Source organism: Manis javanica, chromosome 6 (genome assembly GCF_040802235.1).
Source record: "Manis javanica isolate MJ-LG chromosome 6, MJ_LKY, whole genome shotgun sequence".
Taxonomy (NCBI): domain Eukaryota; kingdom Metazoa; phylum Chordata; class Mammalia; order Pholidota; family Manidae; genus Manis; species Manis javanica.
This window is the reverse complement of record NC_133161.1, coordinates 98,266,215-98,281,854: the sequence shown is the minus strand read 5'-3', so window position 1 is coordinate 98,281,854 and position 15,640 is coordinate 98,266,215.

The following is a 15,640-nucleotide window of genomic DNA, read 5'->3' as shown; positions in this document are numbered from 1 at the left end:
CCTTACACTCACTGCCTTCCCAACAGTCACACTAGCTGCCTTGAGCAAGTTCCTAGTTCTATGCTGGCTATTGTGTCAGATGCTGGTGTTAGAGACAAAATGATGGTCCTGGGCACTGGTCCCTGGCAGGTGCTATGTGGTCATGAAAGTAGTCCACAGGGAACACAAATGAGAGTTGCATTCATCCTGTGAGAAAACAAGGACTCAGTGGCCCAGGTGTGAGCCCTTGGTTGGATCCTGAGGCAGGAGGAAGTGTGGGGATGCATGCCAACCACTGTCAGCTGGCTGTCAGGGCAGAGGGCCCAGGGCTTGGCGTGCTGGGGGGCGACAGCTCTGAGTGGACGGGGAGCTTGTGTGGAGGAAAGACAGCTCGATCAGCCTATGAAACAGTGTAGGCTGCATGTTAAGTGGTCTGTGCTTTGCCCTGTGGATCAGCGTTTCCTTTGCTTGTGTTATGAGCCATAAAAAGAGGTTAATGGGCCATAACAAGATTTAACATAAAGAGGATGCGATCAAGAATAAAATGGACTGCAAGATCAAATGGCCAAGAACTTTGAAAATTGTAAGTTTGTCAGCATTGCTTTATGAAAACTGCCCCAGTTTCCACTGGCATGCTTCCATGTCTGCGTGTTTCCACAGCAGCCTGTTGTGTGCAGGTGAGCGTGTGGATGGTGAAGATCATCTGGGGCCATGTGGGAAGAGCACAGGAAGTCACAGGAAGAGTTCTCAGTGATGCAGGAAGAGCCGACACCAGGCTTGCATTTTAGGAAGATCACTTGCTGTGCTTTGTGGAAATGGCAAAGATTTTGAAGATCATTTACTGCACCATTGGTTTGGAAAGGGACATATGACCCAGAAGAAACCTTGTAACTTGATTAAAGAAAGGGGCCCTTTCTCAGCAGTTGGGGGCAGTAAATGGTTCTGCTGGGCAGGTTCTGTTAGACATTAGCAGGAGGAGGGGTGGGATGACTCCAGGTGTCTCTAACCAGTAAGGAGACATTGACTACTCAGCTGTCAATCAGCGCTTGTTAGCATGCATCACCCCACCTAAAACCTCTTGCAAATCACATGAAAAGAAGCCTTTCCTGAACACTGGGGGCCTGTCAGACATTGGGGTGGGAGGCCCTCTGATAGTTCCTGCCTCGACTGCCTTCTTTAGTCTCCAAAGGCAGGCAGTGTAGGGAGCTATCATCTAGTGACTTGATGTGGTAAAAACTCCAATTTCAACTTGGGATGGTCATGGAGAATCAGCCTTAAAGTGTCTTTTTCCCAGATAGTGACTGATTGCTGAATCCCACAGTGCCTACCTAGTGAGGCAGATAAATTTAGAATCAAGGAGTATGATAGCAGCAACCCTCAAAGACAGAAAGTCCTTGTGATTAATTCACATTATCAAGGCAGCCCTTATGCTGCTTCTAAACTTCTTGCTCGAATTGGGATTAAAGTAAATCTCAGTCTATGTCTCAGGGTACTTGAGACTTCATTGCATTCCCTCCCTTAGTCACTCAAAAGACGTTTATTCTAAATGCCTGCGGTGTGCCAGGAACTCTTGTGGATAGAGATACTACAATAAACAAAGAGGGGTGGTAAATACATTTTTAAAATAAAAGCTCTGGAGAAAAGAAGAGCAGGTTAAGGGGTTAGGGAGTGTGGGATCTGGGCTACGGTGGCTGTTCATGGTCAGAGATGTCTTTATTTCTAAGCTGACACTTGGACGGACATCTGAGAAAAGGAAGTACACCTTCTGGGCCAAAGAGGTTCAGAGGAAGAGAATGGCAGGACCCTGAGGCAGGGAACTAGTGCAGGGAGGCAGCCCACCCACAGCAGAGAGCCAGGTCCGGGGAGGAGGCCGCCACAGATAGGATCATAGTGCAAGTGGGGCCTGTGCAAGTGGGGCCTGCAAGTTTCTATGTGAAGAAGACAGTATAATTGGGAGGCCGTGCATGTCCTTTTGACTGGATTTGAGCACATTTTATTTTCAACCATCTCTTATCATATAAAATCAGCAGGGTAAATGTGAATGCAGCAGTTTCTTGGGGATCAGCCAGGTGGATATTGGCTTTCCAGGTCCCATACTATTTGTGAGAAATCAAAGCTTCCTGTAATAAAAGAGAATGTCATACAGGCATAAATTTTCCATGCAAATTCACAAGGGTAGATTTGACATTTAATCCTCAAAACCACAGTAATCTAAAACATTTCTATTCACTTTTTCCATGGGAACTATACAAAATTGCACACAAATGCTCTAGTCCAAATGAGTGGTCTTCATAATAAACTCTACTGGACAAATTTGGGAAGAACCAAGCAATATTTACAAGAAAAAGATAAGAGGAGTGTGGGTTACTGGCTTAAGGGAAACCTTGGAAATGTTTCCGGTTTTTGCTGGGTGTGTGAGTTAACAGTGAGGTTGAGAACTTTTTGGGAACCATTTCTTTAAGATGATAGTTGCTTTGGGACGCTGAGATTCCAGAAAGGCACAGGTGGTAGCCCTGAATCACCTTGACTGTGACCTCCAGGAAAAAAACAAGCAAAACCTGTGCAGGAAGGAGCCTCTGCAAGCCCCCAATCTGTACCTGGCAGAGCACCTAGAAGCCCACTGAAGTTGGAGTCAGTCCTCCTGTGGGCTAGGGGCCTCCTTGGGTGGGTGCATGAGCCTCCTGTCCCTTCACTTGGAGGGGGAGTCCTCCAAGACCCATTTTTGTGTGGCTTCTCTGGGAATCCCAGGGACCAGCTCTGTCACCTTTAATGTGTTGCTCCAGTGAGCCACAGGAGACTCATGTATCACTGCACATGCACACTTGTGCACACATATACATGTGCACACATGCATATGTACCACAAACATGCAGCAGGCACATACACATTAAAACATACATTATGCACATAAAGATGTACATGTACACACACACCACACACATGTACACATACACGTACACACACATCACAAACATAGAAATGCACAATACACACATCATTGCACACATCACACACATACACCCACATAGGAACACACACACAAGCATATTAATTGCATTTTGTTCTATGCTGTGATCACTGCATTCACTGACAAGGAGCTCAGAAGGAGGTGAGGATCCTGACGTCCCTCTCACTGGTGCCTGGAGGAGGAAGGGCATGGGGATATGGGGTAGACAACACCTGTCTTTTCATATATCCTCCCAGGTAAGACACATCACTTTAGACTCTGCACTTAAGTATGGTCCAACTCTATCACATGTCACTGCAATTTTTATGAGCTGGGGGTGAAGGACATTACACTGTTCCTATAAAATAATCACCAAGCCATAAGACCCCACATTTGACAATAAATTGAGAACAAAATCACTGTTTCAGACCTCTTCAAGCTCTGTTGATGAGAATGTGATGGCTTCACTGCCCACCCTCTAACATGTAATTAGATAACCATTGCACTTGAACTTGTGGCAGAAATGGTGCCAGTTACAGCAATAAACAATACAGATGCCATGTTCTGTGACCTAGGGGCCATGTAGACTGACATTCTCTAGGTCTGACTGTGCGCATCTCTTTGCAGGGTTTTGGATGGGGCAATGGGCAGGCAGTTCACCTCAAGTCCTAGAGAAGACAAGGGCAGGGACCCCCCAGAGCTAATCTTGCAGATGGAGTAGATGAAGGATATACCATCTGGGAGACCCCTGGAATCAGTGCTCAATCCTGAACTGTAGAGTCATTTCTATCACTACTTAAATCATGGCAGGAATACAACTCCAGTCAATTTGCATTTGGATTTGTACCATGTAGGTGGACCCCTGAAATTCCCACCTGGCTAAGTACATAGTCCTGACTCCACTTTTCATTTAATATTATAATAAGAACTTGTAACCTATAAAGTTGAAAATTTTGATTAAAAAATGCATTACTGCATGATGGTGGGATTTGACTCTATATCATCATCCCATTCCATTTCTCTGCTCTGGTGACTAATTCCATAACCATGCATCCAGTCCTCAATGTAGAAACACTCCAACACTCTACAACTCCTTGACCCCTATTTTCCATTATTTAGGTTTTCACATTTGAAATTTCTGAACTGGTTTGATTCTTAGAACCAATATTTATATTTAATGAGGCAGTGTTTTTTTTATCCCAGAAAAAGCTTTTATAAATTAACTATTCTTTTTGATACTAATGGTATTTCAGAAATCAAATGGTTTGTGATGACTCGCATTCTAAAGTATATTCTCACATTTGTCTTCTATCTATTCTCATATCCACTGTTCTCATCTAAATTTTCTTTATCTTACTTAGAATAATGCAGAAAACACACTCCTGGTTGGGGGCCTCCTGGTCTCACTGCCCCTTTTTCTTCCACTTTCAAATGCTTTGTCAGACTTCTTCTCACGTGATTTCTGGGAAATTGGACTAGGACATGCATTCTCAATGGGGTTTCAATGCTTCCAATGGAGAAAAATCAGTTCTTAAGTGTTAAAACATCTTCTGTTTTTATATATAAATCACATAGATACATAGCGTATGAGAAGAGGCATACAGGGTATCAGTGGTATTAAAATTTTGGGGAGCAAGTATTAGGAAAACATGTACAATGGTTCCTTAGGGAACACAAATTATTACAAGTAGGAATGAAAGAAAGGACATTACTACTGACCTTCCTGAAATAAAAAGGGTGGCAACGTAATAGCATGAACAACTTCATGCCAATAGATTTGACAAATTAGATGAAATGGGAAAACTCCTAGAAATATGCAGTTCACTGAAATGGAATCAAGAAGACATAGAAAATCTGAATACAAAAAACTGATTAAATTAGTAATAAAAACTTACCTATATACAAAAACATTGGTCCAGATGGATTCACTGGTGAATTTTACTAAACATTTAAAGAATATTAATACCTGTTCTTCCAAAGCCTTTTCAAAAATAGATGAGGAAAAACCTCCTATTTCACTATAACCCCATTACCCTAGAATCAAACCAAAGAAAGATGGCACAAAAAGAGCAAATTGCAAGGCAATATATATGTATGAACATACACAGAAAAATCCTCAACAAAATACCAGCAAACTAAATCCAGCAATATATAAAAGGATCATACAGCATGATAAAGTGGCATTTATTTCAGGAGCAATGTTGGTTTAATATCTCAAAATGAATTAAGGTTAAATGTAATATCTATGGAGTAAAGGACAGAAACCACATGATTATCTCAATATATTTTAAAAAAATACAAAGAGCATTTGACAAAATTCAACATCCTTTTATGATAAAACAACTTAATGAGTTGCAGACAGAAAGAAACCTGCTTATTCTGATAAAAGGCATAATGGAAAACTCATAGCTGACATCATACTTATAGTGAAAAACTGAATGTTTCCCCATAATACCTGGAACAAGAAAAAAAAACAACTGTTCACTCAGTGCTTCTATTTAACATTATATTGGAGCTTTCAGCCAGGGCAATTATGCAAGACAAGAAAATAAAATGTATCCTTATTGGAAAGGAAGAAGTAAAATAATCATTATTTTGAAATGACATGATCTTGTATATAGAACATCCTAAGGAATGCACGAAGTGACATATAATTAATAAATGAGTTCATCAAGTTTGCAGGATACAGATCAGTACACAAAATCAATTGTATTCCTGTGTACTTGTAATGAAAAATTCAAGAAAGAGATTAGGAAAACAATTCCATCCATAGCATCAAAAAATTAAAAATACAGGAATAAGTTTAATAAGACATGTGCTAAATTTATACTCTGGAAACTATAAAATATTACTGAAAGAAATTAAAGAAGATCTAAATAAGTGGAAGAACATCCCACTTATTAATACTTAGTAATGAAAACTTACCTATATACAAAAATATTGGTCCATGGATTGGAAGACCTCATATTGTGGTCATGGCAGTGTTCTCCAAACTGATCTAAACATTTAATGCCATCCCAATCAGAATTCCAAGTAATTTCTCCGTAGAAACTAACAGGCTGATTATAAAATTCAAGTGGAATTTTAAGGGACCCATAATCGTCAAACCAACCCAGAAAAAGAATGAAGGAAAATACCTTAGATTTCCAGATATTAAAACTTACTAAAAAGCAATAGTGATCATGACTATGTGGTATTGGCACAAAGAGTTACAGATTAATGTACCAGAATTGAGAGTCCAGAAATGAACCCATACATCCATGGTCAACTTGTCATTTTCATCAAAAATGACAAGACCAAAGGATAATCTTTTCAACAAATGATGTTGGGAAAACTGGATATCCATATGCAAAAGAGGGAGGTAGGACCTTTACCTCAAACCATATACAAAAATTAGCTCAAAATGGATCAAATACTTGTGTGTAAGAACTAACACCATAAAACTCTTAGAAGAACACATAGGAGTAAATCTTCAAAATTGTGATTTTTGGCAAAAGATTCTTAGATATAACTTCAAAAACACAAGCAACAAAAGAAAAAATAGGTAAATTGGATTTCATCAAAATTAAAAACTTTTGTGCTTCAAAGGATGCCAAGAAAGCTAAAAGACAATCCAGGGAATTGGAGGAAATATTTGCAAATTACACACTTGATAAGGGACTTGTATCTAGAATATATAAAACCTCACACAATTCAATAATGAAAAGAAAATCTAATTTAAAAATAGGCAAAAGATCTGAATAGATGATTTTTCTGAAGAAACATACGAAAGGCCAATAAGCACAAGAAAAGACTGTTTAACATAATTTAGTCAAGACAGCAATGAGATACTACTTCTTTCTCACTAGAATGGCTACAACGCAAAAAAGGATAACAGAACATGTTAATGATACGGAGAAATTAAAACTCTAATACACTGCTGGAATGTAAGATAGTGCAGCCATTTTGGAAAACCATCTGGCAGTTTCTTAAAGGGTTAAACAAGCAATTTCTCTCCTCGATACGTACAGCAAGAGAAGTGAAAACCTGTGTCCACTCAGAAACTTGTGCATGAATGTTCACTGCAGCATATTCATAACAATGCCAAAGTGGAAATAACCCAAATGCCCATCACCTCATGAATAGATAAACAAAAGTGTTACATCCATGCAATGGCATATTATTGGACAACAAGCAAGAATGTAGTGCTGATGGATGCTACATCATGGATGAGGCTTGAAATCATTATGCTAAAGCAAAGAAGCCAGTCACAAAAGACCACATAAGGTTCCATTTATATAAGAAGTCCAGAATGAGCCAATCTATAGAGACAGAAAGAAAGTAGACTAGGGCTGGGTGTGGGGTGGGTGGTGGGGAAATAGGTGGTGACTGCTTAAGGACACGAGGTATCTTTTTGGGGTGATGAAAATTTTCTAACATTGATAGTGGTGGTAGTCTCACAACTCTGAACATACTACCAACAAAAGAATTGAGCCAAATATTCTCTAAAGTTTCTTTCAACAAGTAAAATTGTGGAAATGGTACCTACTTAGTTTCCGAGCAGGCACTCCCCACTCCCCACCCCTGTACCCAGGCTGTCAATACTTTCTGAGGCTGTCTGGCATGGCATCGATATTTTGCTGTTGAATCCTAGTATTCATTTTACCAAAATGTAGGGTGGTTATAAAGCTAGTATTGTCATGTAGATTACATGCCTAATCCTTCATTTGATTTCACTCTGTCAAAAAAACAACAGAAAAATGCTGGCTTTCTGTCCCCTTCCTTTTTTGTAACCAAAATTCCTTCCATGTAAGATAGTAGAGAAGCAAGCGTCTAACAGTCTCGAGACTTGGTCTCCGGAGAAGCAAACAACTTTGTTAAAGATAAACAGCGTTTAATCCACGGGCCGCGTGCTGGTGAGAGAGCTGTCCACTGCACGTTCTTTCGGGAGGGGTGTGTCCTTTGTATCTGTGAGCCCAAGGGTTCAGCTAAAACAGACTAAAACAGAGGAAATACTGACAATTGGTCTTCGGTTTAGACATACAGGGGTGATACTCCTCTTGGCTCAAGGCTCGTCTAAAAAGTCTGTGAAAAATAACTTCACTGGGCAGCAAACACCATGTATGGGGGACTTTGCTGGACTTTTACATGCATCAGGTCCAATCCCAAAATCCCACTATGCAGGCTTCCTAACAGATGATGCAGGCAAGACTCAGAGAGTGGATGGGAGCTGTAGGCCTGGATTCTCAGGCCCCTAGACCAGTTCCCTAGGTTCACGAATCACAGAAGGCAGTCTTAGCAAACAGAGGAACAGCTACATATTTTGCAAGTTAACTTACAGTAACTGAGCAGCATCTCTTTCCTTGAATTGAAATTGCTTAATATTATTAGTAGAAATATCAGGAACTTGTTAGTTTCACACGACTTTTCTATGAAAGCCACAACCGCAGTCTCCTGAACCTTGGGAGCTCAGTTTGATTATATCAACTTAGTCACATAAGTTATATAAAGAATTACAGACCCTTTTTTCTCCCTCAGGAGGAGAAAATAAACTTGTCTCTCTTCTATTTGCAATGATTAAACCAGAAAGAAAGATATTCTTGTTTAAAAATCTTATGAATCTCCACTGATATTCATGGTTCCATCTCTTCAAGATGAGATTGGTTGCCGAGTTTCTTGTAGCTTTCCTTTAAGTTCTATTTGAAGTTAGGAGGCAGTTAGAGTACATTTATTCAGGTGAGGTTGGAGTCTCTTGAACACATATGGCATTTCCAGGACTGGCCAGCCACGGTGGCCTAAGGGGTTTGTGCTGTGCAGGTCTGACTCTTGACGTCAGCTGAGGGCCTGTGTGACTATGTCCACTGGGCCTGGAACTCATGTGAGAGGTGAGCCCTGGGTGATTCCTTGGCAGGAAAGGACCTGGAACCACAGATGTGGAAGGGACCCAGAATCACTTGGTTGACAAACCCCCATTTTCTCTGAAAACTTTTTAAAGTCTGTTTTAATATACACAGATAGAAATCAGCATCTTCCTTTCTTCCATCTACTTACTCTTGGGCTGAATTTAAGTTTATCTTGGGTGTGAGCCCTGGCCCTCACCCATGATCACAGCCAACCAATCCTTTGTGCTCATGTCACAATTGTTTTCAGTGGTTTGTTTTCTCACATTTTATGAGGGGAATGTTGGGTTTTGCTTTGCGATCTTAGCATGTCACATATATGTTCAGTCCTTTATTGATATGATCAAGAGGCTTGTTCTCACTGGGTGAATACATTCCCTCCTGTGTGATCATCCTTCACTGCATGGCACTAGCTTTGCTCTTAGTGTCATTATTGATGTTTTAACTGTATGTGCTTTAATGATAACTTGAAAGGCCTGCATGTTTTTCTAGCTGGTAGTTTTGGATATGCTTTATGTAGTTCCTTATACAGCAAGGATGGACTTGTCTGTATCAGCAATGACAGAAAAAGGACATTTCCTCTGTATCCTGCATTCTGTCTCTTCACCACCCAAATTTTGATTAAACTTTATACTTTGAAGTCTGTGTATGATACTGTGATTTGATACCTGTTTTAAGTGACAAATATGAACTACCTATTATAAAAGAACAAACTATTTTACTTCTTCTCATGCATTTAACAGTCCCAAATTTTAATTAAACGTAACATTTCTATGCATTTACTTCTCCTGGCACTTCTTTTCTGTGTTTCAGCCATACTTCTGTTTGTTTTAGTTCTAGTGCTGCAGTAAAATACACACAGTGCTCTCTTCCCAATCTTTTCTGTGTTTTTCCACTTTCATTATTTGGGAGACTGAACTTATTCTCTTGCATTTCTTTCAAGAAGGATTCAGGAGTTCAATATTCCCTAAATTCTTTCACATTCAAAATTAGTCAAAATCCAGAGTACTTTCTAAGCATTGTTCCCCATTTCCCAAAGTGAACATACCTGGGGAAATCTGTGGCCAGTGTTACTTTCCCTTTCAATGACTTTAGCTTTCAGAATGGTCAGATTAATTCTTTATTCTTGAGCAAGGATTCCAGGATATTTTTAATATTGATAAAAAAAAGAGACAGAGTCTGAGAAGTAGCAAGAGGGATTTTTACTAAGAAAATGACGAGTTGTGACATCATCCAGTTGTGGAATTTGACAGAGGTTCAGTGTCCCAGAGGCACATTTATGTAGATCTTGGTTCACATCAAGCTCAAACCAGGGGATCTAATGAGCAGCACACACATGGCAGTGAGAGCTCTTCATTAATATCTTAAGTACAGGGACATAGTGATGGTGCTTTGCACTCACATTGTTTATTATTATTATTACTTCTTGGTATCATTAATCTACAATTACATGAAGAACATTATGTTTACTAGGCTCCCTCCTCCACCAAGTCCCCCCCACATACCCCTTCACAGTCACTGTCCATCAGCGTAGTAAGATGCTGTAAAATCACTACTTATCTTCTGTGTTGCACAGCCCTCCCCATGCACCCCACACACTATACATGCTCATCATAATGCCCTCTTTCTTTTTCCCTGCCCTTATCCCTCCCTTCCCACCCATCCTCCCCAGTCCCTTTCCCTTTGGTAACTATTAGTCCATTCTTGGGTTCTGTGCTTCTGCTGCTCTTTTGTTCCTTCAGTTTTCCTTTGTTCTTATACTCCACATATGCTCAGTGAAATAAACCAGGTGGAGAAAGACAAGTACCAAATGATTTCACTCATATGTGGAGTATAATCACATTGCTTATTTTAAAATTTTTATTTTGAATCAATTATCAGTTCTCAAGAAAAATGTGCACAAGGAGGTCTTGTGTTCCCCTCATCCAGTTTCTAACAAGGGCATCATCTTGCACATCTACAGTGCAGTATCAAAGTGCACCCCACCAACCTCCATCCAAGTTGCAGCATGCAGTCTCTTTGATGAGCAGTATACCATGGCATGGGTGTGGGTGGGCCACCACACTATCTTTAACCACTCTTGTTGAAAGCATCAGGTTGTGTCCACTTTGAGTTCTGATGAATGATGCTGCTGAGAATATTTGCATATTGGTTTTTGTGAGCACATAAGTTCACATTTTTTCTGGGACAAATGCCCAAGATTTCAACTGCTGGCTTGTATAGTAGCTGCATGTCTAGTTTTAGAAACAACTGCCAAAATGTTTTCCAGATGTTTGGTTGTTTGTCCTTTGCAACGAATTGGTCCATTTCTTTTGAAGTTGTAGTTAATCAGTGTAGTGCTGTTTGTAGAATTCCTATATAATCCTTTGAGTTGCTCCAGAATCTGTAGTGATGCCCCCTGTTCCATTCCTGCTAATTGGTGATTTGCATCTTTTCCTGTTTTATTATTTTCAGTTTTGGTAGAGATTTATCAATATTACTGATTTTTTTTGAAAAGTCAGTTTTTTCTTTCAATGATTTTTCTCTATTGTTTTCTAATTTTGCTGATTTCTATTATTATTTCCTCCTTTCTGCTCAGTTAGATGTTTTGCTCTTCTCTTTCTAGTTTCTTAAGATAGAAACTTGAGTTACTGACTTGGATCCTTTTCTCATTTTTAATGTAAGCATTAATAAGATTAAGGTGCCTTTCAATACTGCTTGTGTCACAAATGTTTTCTATATCATATTTTCATTTTTATTCAGTTCTAAGTATTTTTAAAATTTTCTTTGATACATAGGTTGTTTAGAAGAATGTTGTTTAGTTTACAGGGTATTGGACATTTTTTCTATCTTCTTTCCTTTACTGATTTCTAATTTAAATCCATTGTGGCTGGAGAATGGACCTGTCTTTCAATTATTTTAAATTTATTGGGGTTTCTTACATAGCAAGGATATGGTCTGCTTAGACATTGTTTCATGGGGCATTTGGAAAAAAGAAGCATATCCTACCATTGTTGAGTAGAGTACTCTAAATAGGTCAAATAGATCCTGTGTCCATATCTTCTATATTCTTCTTTTTTCAACTGAAGCATAATTGACATAATATGATGTTCATTTCAGGTATACAACATACTGATTTGAAAATTATACGCATTAGGAAATGCACCGTGATAAGTACAGTTACCACCTGTCATCATACAAAGTTATTTTAACATTATTGGCTATATTCTTTCTGCTGTACTTTTTAACCATATGATTTATTTATTCTGTAACTGAAGTTTGTACCTCTTGATTGCCTTCACCTACTTGACCTATACCCTCCGTCCCTCTCCTTTCCGACAATCACCAGCCTGTTCTCTGTGTGTATGAGTCTGTTTCTGGGTATTTGTCTGTTCTTTAGTTTTGTTTTTAAGATTCCACATGTAAGTGGAACATATGGTATTTGTCTTTCTCTGTCTGACTGATTTCACCTGGCATAATATCCTTTAGGCCCATCTATGTTGTCACAAATGGCATAATTTCATTCTTTTATGGCTGTGAATATTCCATTATATATATGTACCACATCTTTAGCCATCCATCTATTGATGGACACTTAGATTGCTTCTATATCTTGACTATTTAAATGGTGCTGTAATAAACACAGGGATGCATATGTCTTTTCAAATTAGTGTTTTGTTTTCTTTGCTCAGAAGTGGATTTATTGGATGGTATGGTATTTCTATTTTGAATTATTGGACAAACCTCCATGCTGTTTGCTTTACTGGATATACCAAGTTACATTCCCACCAACAATGTATGAGGGTTCCATTTCTCTTTATCCTCAACAACAATTACTATGTCTTGTCTCTTGGAGACTAGCCATTCTGACTGGTGTCAGAGATTTCTCACTGTAGTTTTGAATTACATTTCCCTGATGATTAGTGAGGTTGAGAATCCTTTCATGTGTGTGTTGTCCATCTGTATGTCCTCTTCAAAAAAATGTCTAGTCACATCTTCTGCCCATTTTTAATCAGGTTATTTGTTTGTTTGTTTTTTTGGTGTTGAGTTATATGAATTATTTATACATTTTGGATATTAATCTCTTATCAGGTATATCATTGGCAATATATTCTCCTATTTAGGAAGTTGCCTTTTTGTTTTGTTTTTGGTTTCCTTCTCTGTGTAGAATCTTTTTAGTTTGCTATAGTTTGTATACTTTTGCTTTCATTTCCCTTGCCTGGGGAGACATATCTAGAAAAATATTGCTGGGACTGATATCCAAAAGCTTACTGCCTATGTTTCCTTTTAGTAGTTTCAGGTTTCAGGTCTTACATTTAGGCCTTTAATCAGTTTGAATTTACTTTTGTGCATGGTATAAGCAAGTGGTCCAGTTTCATTGTTTCGCACATAGCTGTCCAGTTTCCCCAACACCATTTATTGAAGGGATCACCTTTTTTCCATTGTGCATTCTTCCCTCCTTTGTTGTAAATTAATTAACCATATAAGCATGGGTTTGTTTCTGGACTCTGTATTTTGTTCCACTGCTCTATGTATCTATTTTGTGCCAATACCATACTGTTTTGATTATTATAGCTTTGTCAAATAGTTTGAAAACAGGGAGTGTAATAACTCCAACATTGTTCTTCTTTCTCAAGATTTCTTTTTATTTTTGGGGTCTTTTGTGGTTCCATACAAATTATAGGATTATTGGTTCTAGTTCTGTGACAAATGCCATTGGTATTTTGATGGAGATTGCATTAAATCTATAGATTGCTTTGGGTTGTCTGGCAATTTTAGGAATATTAACTCTTCCAATCCATAAACATGGTGAATCTTTCCATTATTCACATTTCCTTCAATTTCTTTCATCAGTGTTTTATAGTTTGGTTAAATTTATTCCTCTGCATTTTATTCTTTTTGATGCATTTGTTTTATTAATTTCTGCTTTTTCTAGTTCCTTTAGGAGTGTGGTCAGGCAGTTTATTTGAGATCTTTCTTTTCCTTGAGGTAGGCCTGTATTGCTATGAACTTCCTTCTTGGACCTTCTTTTGCTGTGTCCTGAAGATTTTAAACTGCTGTGTTTGTTTTCATTTTCTCCACGTGTTTTTTAATGCTCTCTTTGATTTCTTTGCTACCCCATTTGTTGTTTACCCTCCGTGTGTTTGTGTTTTTTCCATTTTTTCCTTATAAGTGATTTCTATTCTCATACCATTGTGGTCAGAAATGCATATCTCCCCTAAACCTATAAATTTTCTGTCTAGTATTTCTGTCAGCTGCTGAGAAGGATGTGTTGAAGTCTGTATCTGTATTTTACATTCCTTAAGGACAATTTTGCCAGTTATCAAATAGATGGTTGACTTTTCTTTCAAATATATGGTTGAGCTCTTTCCTTCTAGCATCTGAAAACTATTTTGCCTCTTCCTTCTACCTTCATGGTTTCAGATGAAGTATATACTGTCATTTGGATTGGTGTTCCCCTAAATGTAATTTGCTGTTTTATTCCTATAGCTTTTAAGATTTTTTCTTTGCTTTTAATTTTCAGAATTTTAATGATGTACCTTTGCATGATTTTCTTGTGATTCATTCTGTTAGGGTCTGCTCAACTTCTTGGATATGTAGGCTTATGCCTTTTTTTTAAACTGGGAAGTTGTCAGGCATTATTTCTTCAAAAACTCTTTCAGCCTCACTCTCTTTATACTGTTTGTATGGGACTCCAAAGTGCAAATGTTAGATCTTTGATTCTTGTCCCACAGATTCTTGAATTTCTGTTCACTTACTTTTCAGTCTCCTGTTTCTTTGTGTTCAGATTGTGTGAATTCTATTGATCCATCCTCACAGGTTACCTATGCTGTCCTCTGTCATCTCCATTCTGCTATTGAGCCTATCTAGTACACTTACTTGTTTTATTATTGTATTTTTCAGTTCAACAGTTTCATTTGGCTCTCTGAGTTCTGTTTCTTTGCTGAGATTTTCTGTTTTACATTTGTTCTGTCATTTGTAATTGATTATTGAATCTTTCTTTTAATGAGTTCTGTTTTTAAAACCTTTTCAGGTAATTCCAACATATGATTTATCTTGGTGTTGGCATCAGTTGAGTGTCTTTTTCATTCAAAGTGTGATTTTCTTGGTTCTTGGTAAGATGGATGATTTTCTACTGTAACATAGTTAGTTTGTCTACAATGTTAGGAGAGTCCAGGTTCTAGTTAACATTTTACCAGGAAGTCACCATCTTAGATTTTGTATAGGGTGTTTGGTCTGCATTTGTGGGTTGTGATTGGTTTAGTTTTGAGAGTTCCTGTGTCATTTTGCTCTAATATACTTAATTAGTGATGTTGGGGCTCATACTCATTTCCATTAGTTTGTTTACAGAAGCAGAAGGAATTTCCCTTGGCTGAGTTCTAGGTGTCTTTCAGCTGGGGAGGCCTGGGAGAGTTGTCTTTGGGTGGGGCTGAAGAGTCGAGAGTGACAGGAAAAAGGCCTTCCAGGCTTTTCTGTCTATTGTGGCAGTCACCGTGTTGTGGGTTCCACCTGCCCAACTGGTATTCTGCCTTGGAAAAGGGACCTCAGATCTGTGGAGACAACAAGATTTCCAGAACTATGTATTCACTCTAGGTGGGTCTCACCTGCCACTATATTTGCCCACTTCAGTATCTCTTGGACCAAAAGGGGAATGTCAGGCCCGGTGGGGAAGGAGAGTGCCTCTTCTAGCCCCTTATTTCTGGTAGGACTTCCAATCAGTCCCTTTAACAAGGTGTTATTCTGGCCTGACATGGCATAAGGATGTGAATTCCATCCATGAAGAATGAGACTTTCTGGGCTGTCTTTTGCTACTATGTTGGGGTCCAGAAAATGCTGAGTGGAAGTGGTCTTCTCT